The sequence below is a fragment of the Hyperolius riggenbachi genome, chromosome 1 (assembly GCF_040937935.1).
Source record: "Hyperolius riggenbachi isolate aHypRig1 chromosome 1, aHypRig1.pri, whole genome shotgun sequence".
NCBI lineage: Eukaryota > Metazoa > Chordata > Amphibia > Anura > Hyperoliidae > Hyperolius > Hyperolius riggenbachi.
In genome coordinates, this window is record NC_090646.1 from 133,433,064 (window position 1) to 133,445,537 (window position 12,474).

Genomic DNA, 12,474 nt, shown 5'->3' on the forward strand with positions numbered 1-12,474 from the left:
GTGCGGAATAGTTGGGCAGGTCTGTTGGCTGCATTTGCAATTTCTTGAGACAGGAATAAGGACTTCTTTTTGCTAATCGCCGTTTGATATTTTTTGAGGTGAGCAGTTAGGGAAAATTTGTCATCAGGGGACTGGTGTTTGCGCCACCTTCGTTCCAGTCTGCGTCCCTGTTTCTTTAGTTCCTTTATAGAGTTGTCAAACCAGCGAGCCTGATGTAATGGTGCAGAACGTTTTATCTTTAATGGAGCTATGGCGTCAAAATGCATCTAAAAACACACAACGCTTGTGGGGAATTGTCTGTGGTTCCTGCAGACACAAGGGTAATCTCTCCCTGAAACTTTGTTCACATCTAAAATCGAAATAGCTGACGGCAGCATTTTTCAACTTTTTGCATGTTTTTTTCTCTCCTCCGTGCGCTTACCTGCGCGTTTTGATTTTGAGTAAAGTGCTTTTCAAAGAGCTTTTGCAGAGCGAATAGTTTTTTCACTTCCTGACGCAAGGGCTTTTTAGGGGTATCAACAAGTTCAAACCTTATGCAATATGTGATGTACGATTAAGAGTACCTCCAGTGTAAAATAGCTTGCAATCTAAGGCTCTCAATTATTGATGCAAGGATTGGTAGATGGTAGGGTAATCAATCACCCGCTCTAACATAATTTGTTAATGACAAAAACTCCACCCCCTTCCATCTGTAGGGCGGCCAGGGACTAATTTCCCTTAGTCTTTAGAAGCTCTGTGGCCACTCCCACCTGTTTGCTGCAGCCTACCCCCAACTAGGCAGCCACCAATTAGGTCACGTCTTTGAAACTGGCAGCGCCAAGCAGAGTTTGGAAAACTTCACAAAAAATGTCACCGCAGCTTGGCCGAGGAAAGGGGAGGAGTTTCTGTCATTAATGAATTACAGGCCGGCAGATGAGTTATTAACCACACCTCCTGCTGATCCTTGCAGCAATAATGGAGAGCCTTACATTGCAGCCTCTCTATTTTTCACTGGAGGTACTACCGGTATTTATTAACCTCTTTCAAAAGGCAGTGATTGAAATATATGCCCTGTTTGGGAGCTGTTATTCCTGCCAGGGCATATATTTCAATCACCCTAACCATGTGGTCATCTCGCTGTTGCCATTCGTGCCACTCTGTTGTCACTTCAGCGTGGCAGCAGAGCTCTGTGCTCCATGAGTCAATCACAGTGATCACGCCTCGGTTTTTGGGGGAAAAAAGTCTCTGGTCCGTAAAGGGCCAGAGACTGCTAGTCCAGAAGTTGTTAACCCCTTCGGGACCGGCTGCCCTTAAGGCTTCGGGATCCCCTTAAGGACCAGACATTTTACATGCCGGGGAAGGGGCACGTTTGGGGGGGTCAGGCAGCCAGATCCCTGCTGGGGTTTGCTAGGCTGTGTCCCCCCTGCCTCCAGATGTCCCCCCTTTTGCCAGCACCCTTTACTCACCTCCCAGGCTCCAGTGATGAGCAGCTGTGGACACCTCCGCTCTCACTGGCTTCCCCGCTGTACTTACACTCAAGCAGTACTCTAATTACACTCCCTGATTGATGTATACACATGCAAGATGTTTTAAAACACTGGGCTTGAAAACCGCCACACCCTGCAATCTCGCCATGGTGCACACCAGTCCAGCATGGCCGTCATTACACAAACAGCTGTTTGCGGTGCGTTACACAGTGAGTTTGGTGTGTCAGTGTGAAGCAGTACACTAATTACACTCCCTGATTGATGTATACATATGCAAGATGTTTTAAAGCACTGGGCTTGAAAACCGCCATGGCCTCCACTCTCGCCATGGTGCGCACCAGTCCAGCACGGCCATCAATACACAAGCAGCTGTTTGCGGTGCGTTACACAGTGAGTTTGGTGTGTCAGTGTGAAGCAGTACTCTGACGCTGCTTTGCGTCAAATCCAGATTTCTCCCCGGGACTTTTGGTGTCTATCCCACTCCGCCACCTGGGGGTCCTGGTGTTAGACCCCTTGAAACATCTTTTCCATCACTTTTCTGGCCAGCATAAGTGTTTCTAGTTTTCAAAGTTCGCCTCTCCATTGAAGTCTATTGCGGTTTGCAAAAGTTTGCGCGAAGCGAACTTTTGCAGAAGTTCGCGAACCCGGTTCGCGAACCGAAAATCGGAGGTTCGGGCCATCTCTATGTATAACACAATTATATGCATTGCTGAAATCAGCTCAGGAACATGGAAGTGTGCTCAGGAAAACTCTGCACTTTGCACAGGTACGCATGTGGCTATGCAGTATATACAAACACATGTCCCCTGCGTAGCTCTCTGTTGCAGTTTTGCCCTTTTTTGAACTATGCTGAATGCGACAGCTATGCGTTGCACTAAAAATGCATGCAGCAGTGTGTCACAATGAAGTGCTTAATTTCCAACTTACCCAGAGGTGCACACCTAGCCACTCACTCTGGTCCTCCAATGAACTTCGCCTGACTGCACCTGCATCACCCAATCCCATGCACGCCTCCAGGACTTCTCGCTGCTCTAACACTATGGAACTCCCTATCTCCACCCATTAGCATTTCCCCTGCCTTCAACATCTTCAAGAAGGCCCTCAAAACGTACCTTTTTACTCTGGCCTCCCCCCCCCCCCCCACTCGTGCTCTAAACTAGAGTGACCAGACGTCACGGATTGCCCGGGACGCGTCCTGGATTGCCCAGGACGCGTCCCGGATTCGGGGTCCGCTGTCCCAGGCAGCATGAGGTCCCGGGAAACGTTCCGCTTTCAGCAGCGGGACGTCCCGGCCTCGGGACTCTGGCCACTCTCCTCATGAACTGGCAGCAGTGGCTATAGACGCCGTGCCAGTTCATTGCCTGCAGCCCCGCTCCAGCCTCCTTAGTCTTCCGGTGTCTGTTCCGACACCGGCAGGCGAGCAGGGCTACGGCGCCATTTTGCCGTAGCCCTGTCAGCGCGGGAGACAAGAGCAGGAGGAATGTGGTCCCGGGAGCAGCGCGCCAGACTTCTGCCAGGTGAGTAAATGCTTTATTTTCCAGGTGAAATGTTTGCTCGCATTGCGTTTCTTTTCCAGGTGAAATGTTTGCCCGCATTGCGTTTCTTTTCTGGTGAAATGTTTGCCCGCGTTGCGTTTCTTTTCCAGGTGAAATGTTTGCCCGCATTGGGTTTCTTTTCTGGTGAAATGTTTGCCCGCATTGCGTTTCTTTTCTGGTGAAATGTTTGCCCGCATTGCGTTTCTTTTCTGGTAAAATGTTTGCCTGCATTGCGTTTCTTTTCCAGGTGAAATGTTTGCCCGCATTGCGTTTCTTTTCCAGGTGAAATGTTTGCCCGCATTGCGTTTCTTTTCTGGTGAAATGTTTGCCCACATTGCGTTTCTTTTCCAGGTGAAATGTTTGCACGCATTGCGTTTCTTTTCTAGTGAAATGTTTGCCCGCATTGCGTTTCTTTTCTGGTGAAATGTTTGCCTGCATTGCGTTTCTTTTCTGGGGAAATGTTTGCCCGCATTGCGTTTCTTTTCTGGGGAAATGTTTGCCCTCATTGCGTTTCTTTTCTGGGGAAATGTTTGCCCGCATTGCGTTTCTTTTCTGGGGAAATGTTTGCCCGCATTGCGTTTATTTTCTGGGGAAATGTTTGCCCGCATTGCGTTAATTTTCTGGTGAAATGTTTGCCCGCATTGCGTTTATTTTGTACTGACATGTTGCCCGCATTGCGTTTATTTTGTACTGACATGTTTGCCCGCATTGCGTTTATTTTGTACTGACATGTTTGCCCGCATTGCGTTTATTTTGTACTGACATGTTTGCCCGCATTGCATTTATTTTGTACTGACATGTTGCCAGCATTACATTTATTTTATACTGACATGTTGCCCGCATTGCGTTTATTTTGTGCTGACATGTTGCCCATTGCGTTTATTTTCTGGTGGAAAATAAACTGTTACTACATTTATTATTGAATGGTCATAGATGGCTATGTTTGCTGCTTTGTGGTTACGGTATACTATTAGCATCACACAGTTTCTGCACACCCATGATGCAAAGTCTCGTTTGTCCACATCATGGCGTAAACACTGCTTTCTTATGCCTCGCTGTTACATCATTACGTTAGCTCCGCCCATACAATGTCATCGCCACGCCCATTTTTCACCCTGATATCCAATCAGCAAAGCCAAATTGTGTTCAGGGCCTTAACCAGTTGTCGTTCTGGGTACAGTATATCTACGCTCCCGGAGACTCCATCTTAGCACCAAGGACATAAATATATGTACCTCGATGCGATTGCAGAGTGGCTGGGTTTTTTCCACAGTAGCATGTTTTATTTTAAAACTATAATGGCTGAAAACTGAGAAATAACTATTTTTTTCCATTTATTTTCTTATTATTCCTGTTAAAATGCATTTAGGATAAAATAATTCTTAGCAAAAAGTAACACGCAAAGAAAGCCTAATTAGTGGCGAAAAAAACAAGATATAATTTCAGTGTGATAAAAAAAACAGCCTTAGACTCCCTGCACACTGCATGCGTTTCCGATTCCGATTTTTAATTGGTTTTTACTTCCGATTCTGACTTTTAATCGTTACCGCATGCTGCGTTTTTGACTCCGTTTTTCTGTTTATGGCATTCAGGGAAAATTGGAATTGCAAATCGGAATTGGAATTGGAAACGGAATCGGAAAACGGATTTGCAGTGTGCAGGGAGCCTTACGGTTACCAAAATGGTTGCATGCACATGTTTTATTAAGTTCTGCCTATTACTTTCAGAGTTCCAGTCCTTTATGGTTGTCAGTTCATTGAAAAATATTGACTCATTTCATGTTGTTCTTATTCCTTGCTGGTAAGAGCACCAGTTCCTCATGGACTCTTAATGCTAGATCCAAAAATCTGCTTTCTATTTTGTATGAGTCACGTTAAAACTGTAAAGTGGAGAAAGGTAGAAAACCTAAAATGTAATAAAATAGGGGTTTCAAATAACTAATCTGCAATAGACAGAACTTCTCTGATGCGTCTGTAAATCACATATATCCTCTGTCAATGCATGTAACACCAGATTCTACTTCTTCTCTAGGCTAAGCTAAGGTCAAAGTATTTTACAACCGGGAACTGAGTCATATTAATTCAAGAAACGTTTCACAGGAGGTATAGCTGAGCCGGCAGAACTTCCTGAATGACTCTTCTACTATCCACTGGTAGGTGAGAAATCATAGAAAAAATATATTATAATGTAGTATTTTAATATAAAGAAAAAATATCCATATGCACAATGGTACTCAAGTTGGGTCACGGTCTAAGGCATCCGACCACTACATAGACATGCAAGGACATTGCAAGTGACACTGAAGCAGAAAAAAAAATCTTATAATATAATGAATTGTATGTGTAGTACGGATAATGAATAGAACATTGGTAGCAGAGAAAAGAGTCTCATATTTTTATTTTCAGTCGTATAGCTTTTATTTATAACATTCCATCATTCTCTAATATTTGCAGTTTACAAACTACAATCTGTATTTTAAACTATAAAGCAGTGTAGAGTTAGTGAACCTTTGAACTTCTGTGCAGTGAAACCTTATCTGAAGTTGTCTTTCATGGTTTCTTTGATGTATAAATGCTGTGGAAAAACAGTGCTTTCTTTGACCCAAGTTGGGTGAAGAGCCATCTAAGAAGCTCTTTTGCATAGATAACAACTGAAGTTTCTTAAAGGGGCACTATAGCGAAAAATTGTAAAATTGAAAATGTGTGTAAACATAAACAAATAAGTATGTTTTTTCCAGAGTAAAATGAGCCATAAATTACTTTTCTCCTATGTTGCTGTCACTTACAGTAGGTAGTAGAGTTCTGACAGAAGCGACAGGTTTTGGACTAGTTCATCTCTGCATGGGGGATTCTCAGGGATTTATTTATTTCTAAAGGCACTTAGTGAATGGCAGTTGCTCTGTCCAACTGCCAAAAAACTGTGTAGCAAGCAGGGAAGCTGGCCAGCATCATTGTTTAAATCCTTTTTAGGGAATATCATAAAGAATAAAAGCCTTGCTGAAAATCCCCTATGAAGAGATGGACTAGTCCCAAACCTGTCGCTTCTGTCAGATTTCTACTACCTACTGTAAGTGACAGCAACATAGGAGAAAATTCTGTTTTTAAAGTGGATCCAAGATTAACCTTTGCTCATTGCATAATTGTGCCCCTTACATATAGTTTATAGGACATTCCTCAAGCCAAATACTTTTTTTGTTTGTTTGTTTGAATACAGAGCTTCATTCCCAACATGGTGTTTGGCTGGCTGCACGGCACTTGCAAACTAACCAGGAAGTGGAGGGGCGACCCGTGTGCCAGGACGTAAGTAATATATAAAAACGCTCCTCATTTTAATGTACAGGACCAGAATCCCCTAAGTGGTTGTAGTTATGTGCACGCATGTGCACACAGTGATTTTCCTTTCTAAAAAATCTGGGACAGTCTAATAGTAAGTAGAAGTAATCAGAATAAGGCTGGAGACCAGCTACGTACGCTTTGTATAATGGCAAAGCTCCCTCGCTTTTCTAAATCACAGAAATGCTGCAATTTGGCTACTGTAGCCACTGATGCGATTGCTCCGGGATTGCTACCAAACTGCTGCAAGCAGCACTGCTTGTGGGACCACCCCCATCAGGATACACACGCAAAGCGCTTTGTCCATCGCCGGTGACCGGCAAACGCTGCCAAAGCACGGCTAATGGGTCCGATACCTGAATCAACTTTGCAAATCTATTACCTGATCAATACAATCACATTGTTCTCTATGGGTTATGCTACACAGAAAAAAACTGTCACTCTCTCTCTCCTAATATGCAGTAAGCTTGTGTACCAATAACATTTTAGTAGGAATCCATGGAGTTATTTAAATAATTAAAGTGACAGCTTGTTTTATTGAGTGCAGTAAAAGGTATATCCTGAACAGTCATCCATGGGATTCCCATATGCTAATCTGGCTGCCTCCTCTTATGCCCACACTCTCCTTACATCACTAGACTATTTGTATTCAGTGGTTGTTTCATGTTGAGCATATCATTTGCACTGGATAGCCCGGAGTAAAAATAGTGCTGGAATTTTACAAACACACTGGAGGCCAAAGAAAATGGCCGCGAACAGGAAGCATGGTGGAACGTAACAATTAAAATAAGATTCCACTTCACAGTATAATTACAGATCTGCCTCATGACTTCTGACTGGTAAAACAATCTTAATGAGAAACAGAAGTCACACATAACCAGATTTCACTGTATATTATCCTTTGAATAACTGTAGTGCCAACAGCAACATCAATATACAAGGATAGAACATATAACCTTTAGGAAAAATTACAGTTTGCCCAGATGTCTGGTAAGGAACATATATCGGGAAATATTTCAAAGGCATGCTAAGGGACCAGTGATGTTATAAAGGTTGAAATCCTTTGATTTCACTTGTGTCATCGGGTTGAAGGAGGAAGTGTATAGTCACGTGACGCCGGATTGAAGCGCATCGTGGGAGGCGACGAGGGACGGACGAAGAAGACGTCATGATAGGTAACGTTTAAACCTACTGCCCAGGCCGCAATGCATTACTGGGAGAAATCCGGATTGCTACTATCCGAGTAGCATCCGGATCGGTTTTGAGCAGCACTGATCATCAATTAAAAGGAACCTAAACTGAGAAGGAAATGGATTTGTCCTTTTAAAATAATACCAGTTGCCTGACTCACCTTCTGGTCCTGTATATCTAATACTTTTAGCCAAAGCCCCTCAACAAGCATGCAGATCAGGTGCTCTGACTGAAGTCAGACTGGATTAGCTGCATGCTTGTTTCAGGTGTGTGATTCAGCCACTACTACAGCCAAGGAGATCAGCAGGACTGACAAGCAACTGGTATTGTTTAACAGGAAACATCCATATCAACAGCCCTACCTACTGAGTCCATCTCCCCTCCCCTTAGACTGTAAGCCTTTGACAGGGTCCTCTCTTCCCTAGTGTATTCTACATGATTGTGTGCTCCTTTCCGATGACCACCTTGTACTTGTATTGTTGGGTCTACCTAACCAGCCCAAAATCGCATGATCATGTATCTTGTACCGTTTGCCTTGTATAGCTTTGTCCTACGTTGTATATCCTTGTTACGTCTGTCATCCTTTATATCATTGTATGTATTTATTGTCCAGCGCTGCATGATATGTTGGTGCTTGATAAATATGATTAATAATAATGATAATAATATGACTAAAATTATTAGAGGCAGAGGATCAGCAGGACAGCCAGGCAATGTGCAATATTTAAAAGGAAATAAATATGGCCTCTCAAATCAGTTGTCCTTTAACGGGAACCCGAGGTGAGAGTGATATGGAGGCTGCAATATGTATTTCCTTTTATACAATACCATTTGCTTGGCAGCCCTGCTGGTCTATTTGGCTGCATTACATTACGTCTGAATTACACCAGAAACAAGCATGCAGCTAATCTTGTCAGTTGTGACAATAATGTCAGAAACACCTGATCTGTATATGCTTGTTCAGGGTCTATACAGGGAGTGCAGAATTATTAGGCAAATGAGTATTTTGACCACATCATCCTCTTTATGCATGTTGTCTTACTCCAAGCTGTATTGGCTCGAAAGCCTACTACCAATTAAGCATATTAGGTGATGTGCATCTCTGTACTGAGAAGGGGTGTGGTCTAATGACATCAACACCCTATATCAAGTGTGCATAATTATTAGGCAACTTCCTTTCCTTTGGCAAAATGGGTCAAAAGAAGGACTTGACAGGCTCAGAAAAGAAAAGTCAAAAATAGTGAGATATCTTGCAGAGGGATGCAGCACTCTTAAAATTGCAAAGCTTCTAAAGCGTGATCATCGAACAATGAAGCGTTTCATTCAAAATAGTCAACAGGGTCACAAGAAGCGTGTGGAAAAACCAAGGCGCAAAATAACTGCCCATGAACTGAGAAAAGTCAAGCGTGCAGCTGCCAAGATGCCACCAGTTTGGCCATATTTCAGAGCTGCAACATCACTGGAGTGCCCAAAAGCACAAGGTGTGCAATACTCAGAGACATGGCCAAGGTAAGAAAGGCTGAAAGACGACCACCACTGAACAAGACACACAAGCTGAAACGTCAAGACTAGGCCAAGAAATATCTCAAGACTGATTTTTCTAAGGCTTTATGGACTGATGAAATGAGAGTGAGTCTTGATGGGCCAGATGGATGGGCCCGTGGCTGGATTGGTAAAGGGCAGAGTCCAAGTACTCCACAGCGTGGCTGGCAAGAAAGGGTATAAAAGAAGAAAAACTAATGACATGGCCTCCTTGTTCACCAGATCTGAACCCTATTGAGAACCTGTGGTCCATCATAAAATGTGAGATTTACAAGGAGGGAAAACAGTACACCTCTCTGAACAGTGTCTGGGAGGCTGTGGTTGCTGCTGCACACAATGTTGATGGTGAACAGATCTAAACACTGACAGAATCCGTGGATACAAAAAACACACCTGATTTTGAATGAAACACACTGGTACCCTTTCCAAAGAGGACTGAAAATTAAAACTTAGCTTTTAATGATATGTACTAAAACAGACCTATTTGTTATACACACAGAAAGTGAACAAATTGGTAGGGGGGTATTGTTAGTGGTACCAAAATACCATCCTCCCCTTTTCCAATATCTAACCTATAACTCTACACATAACTCGACATGTTTCATTTCCTAAAGTGGAAATTTCGTCAGGAGTGAAAGTGCTCAGTGCTAGAGTGCCATATTGCTAAAACAAGTTACATTAATTACAAATCACATATCTAGTGTAACAAATTAACAGAGTAACGGCCGTAGCAAGACAGCCTGCTAAAGTTCATCCTGGAAGCTGCCTTTTTATAGTGTATGGTCGGGCCTAGGGGTTGGCCACGCAGTCCTGACGTAGGCCTCCGAGCGCTCTGCATTACCACGCCCCCCCCGCTCCCCCGCCTGGACCAATCAGAGGGCTCAGAATACGTATTTCTCTCTTTTAGAGCTATAACGTTTTGCCGCCACTCTGACCCTCTGCACTATAGGTGCAATATACAAAGGGGGATTAGCTGGAGGGGGAAAGGTATTTTGAAAGCACATGAATGTATGTTTTTTCCACTACATTAGTGACTATGGGGAATAGGCTGATTGGATACTATGAATGATGGACTCTACTTTTGACCTATTGGATAAGGGGATACTCCCCCCTGCGAGGAGGAGCTGGCTCCCACCTTACCCAGCAACCCCTAGGCCCGACCATACACTATAAAAGGCAGCTTCCAGGATGAACTTTAGCAGGCTGTCTTGCTACTAGTGTTGGGCGAACACCTAGATGTTCGGGTTCGCGAACGTTCGCGGAACATCGCCGCGATGTTCGGGTGTTCGCGCTGAACTCCGAACATAATGGAAGTCAATGGGGACCCGAACTTTCGTGCTTTGTAAAGCTTCCTTACATGCTACACACCCCAAATTAGCAGGGTATGTGCACCTTGGGAGTGGGTACAAGAGGGAAAAAAATATTTGAAAAAGAGCTTATAGTTTTTGAGAAAATTGATTGTAAAGTTTCAAAGGAAAAACTGTCTTTTAAATGTGGAAAATGTCATGTTTCTTTGCACAGGTAACATGCTTTTTGTCGCCATGCAGTCATAAATGTAATACAGAGAAGAGGTTGCAGGAAAAGGGACCGGTAACGCTAACCCAGCAGCAGCAGCACACGTGATGGAACAGGAGCAGGCGCAGGAGGAGGAGGCCATGCTTTTTGAGACACAACAACCCAGGCCTTGCATGAGGACAAGAAGCGTTCGGATAGCATGCTTTTTACCGCCATGCAGTCATAAATGTAATAAAGATAAGAGGTTCAATAAACAGGGACCGGGCGTCAACGCTAATCCAGCAGCAGCAGACGTGATGGAACAGGAGGAGGCGCAGGAGGAGAAGGCCACGCTTTCAGGTGCAACTCAGGCCTTGCATGAGGACAAAAAAATGTGTGCGCAAAGCAATGCAATGAGTAGTTTTCAGGACACAATGGGCTATTCGGAGGAGCTATTCCCACCCCCACAATCTTCTACCTGTGAAAGGTCAATGGAACAGCCACAAATGTTGTGCCCGGATTCACAACCTTTTTCTGTGGAAAATGCACCTCGCACTGAAATGCAAGGCGAGGCTGAGGATGAACATGACGTCAACAACTCAACATGACGCAAAATGGGGGCGGAACAGAAAGCTGCTTTCAATGTTTTGAAGGCCTTAATTGCCTCCGGTGGCCAGTTAGATGCATCATTCATCACACCCAAATCCCAGAGCAATGTATGCAGGAATTTGAATCTCAGGAGGTGTACCGAGATCATCTGGACAAGTGACCAAGTGACCAAGTGACAAGTGACCAAGTGAAAAGTGACAAAGTGACCAGTGACAAAGTGACAAAGTGACAAAATGACAAAGTGACAAGTGACAAAGTGACAAGTGACAAAGTGACAAAATGACAAAGTGACAAGTGACAAAGTGACAAGTGACAAGTGACAAAGTGACAAGTGACAAAATGACAAAGTGACAAAGTGACCAGTGACAAAGTGACAACTGAGAGGTTGTTCTGGGGAGCTCCACTGCACTCAGTCGCATATGAGGAGAGGTCTCGTCGGGACTGCTGATCCTCCTCAGCTTGCTCAAAGCCTTGAGGGTTCCTGAAGATCCTCTGCTTGGAGTTCGCCGGGGTTCAGCTTGGTGTCGGGGTCGGCTGCGTCCTCCTCACTCCAACGTGGCAGATCTTCTGTTGAAGGAAAAAAAAAAAAACATTGTTAAAAGTCCAGTACCGCTTCTGAAGGACTCACCAAGAGATGCAGGAGCGCTTTAATCTAGCGCACCATCGCTCGCTGGGTGATGTCCCTCCCTACGCGCTGGAATTCTACGCTGCACATGCTAGCACGTTTTTGCGCAGTGCCGAGGCGCATTCCAGCAGCTAGCTACCAAGCTTCTGTGGATCTGATTGGGCCACCATGTTGGATCTCTGCCAAGTCCTCCAAAATTTTGAGCAATCCACGTTGCGTGACTGAGCAGTGACAACTCTACAGTCAGCATTACAATACCACTGCTGTGTTTACTGAAGAAATCAATGTTGAAGATGGAAACCGCTGGCATGATGCAAGTGGGGGATTCTGAAGATGAAAACGATCAGCGTGATGATACCAACATCAGGCAACCTGCCTCAGGAAACGCTGGTCCCAGCTATGACAAAGAACAGGACGAGGAACAGCTGGAGTTGGAGCAGGAATTGGATGCCCCCACTGCCGAGGGACAGAGCGGTGCACATTGGACTTCCACAATTTAGCGGGAATGGACAGCAGAAGAGGAAGAAAGTGATGCTGGTGACGAATATGGTGCATCACAACAATCACAACGCTCACAAGAACATGAAGACAGAGGAGTCTGGCAGGACTCTCTGGCACACATGGCTCAATTCATGCTAGACTGCATTGAACGCGGCCCGCGCATTATTCACTATTCATTA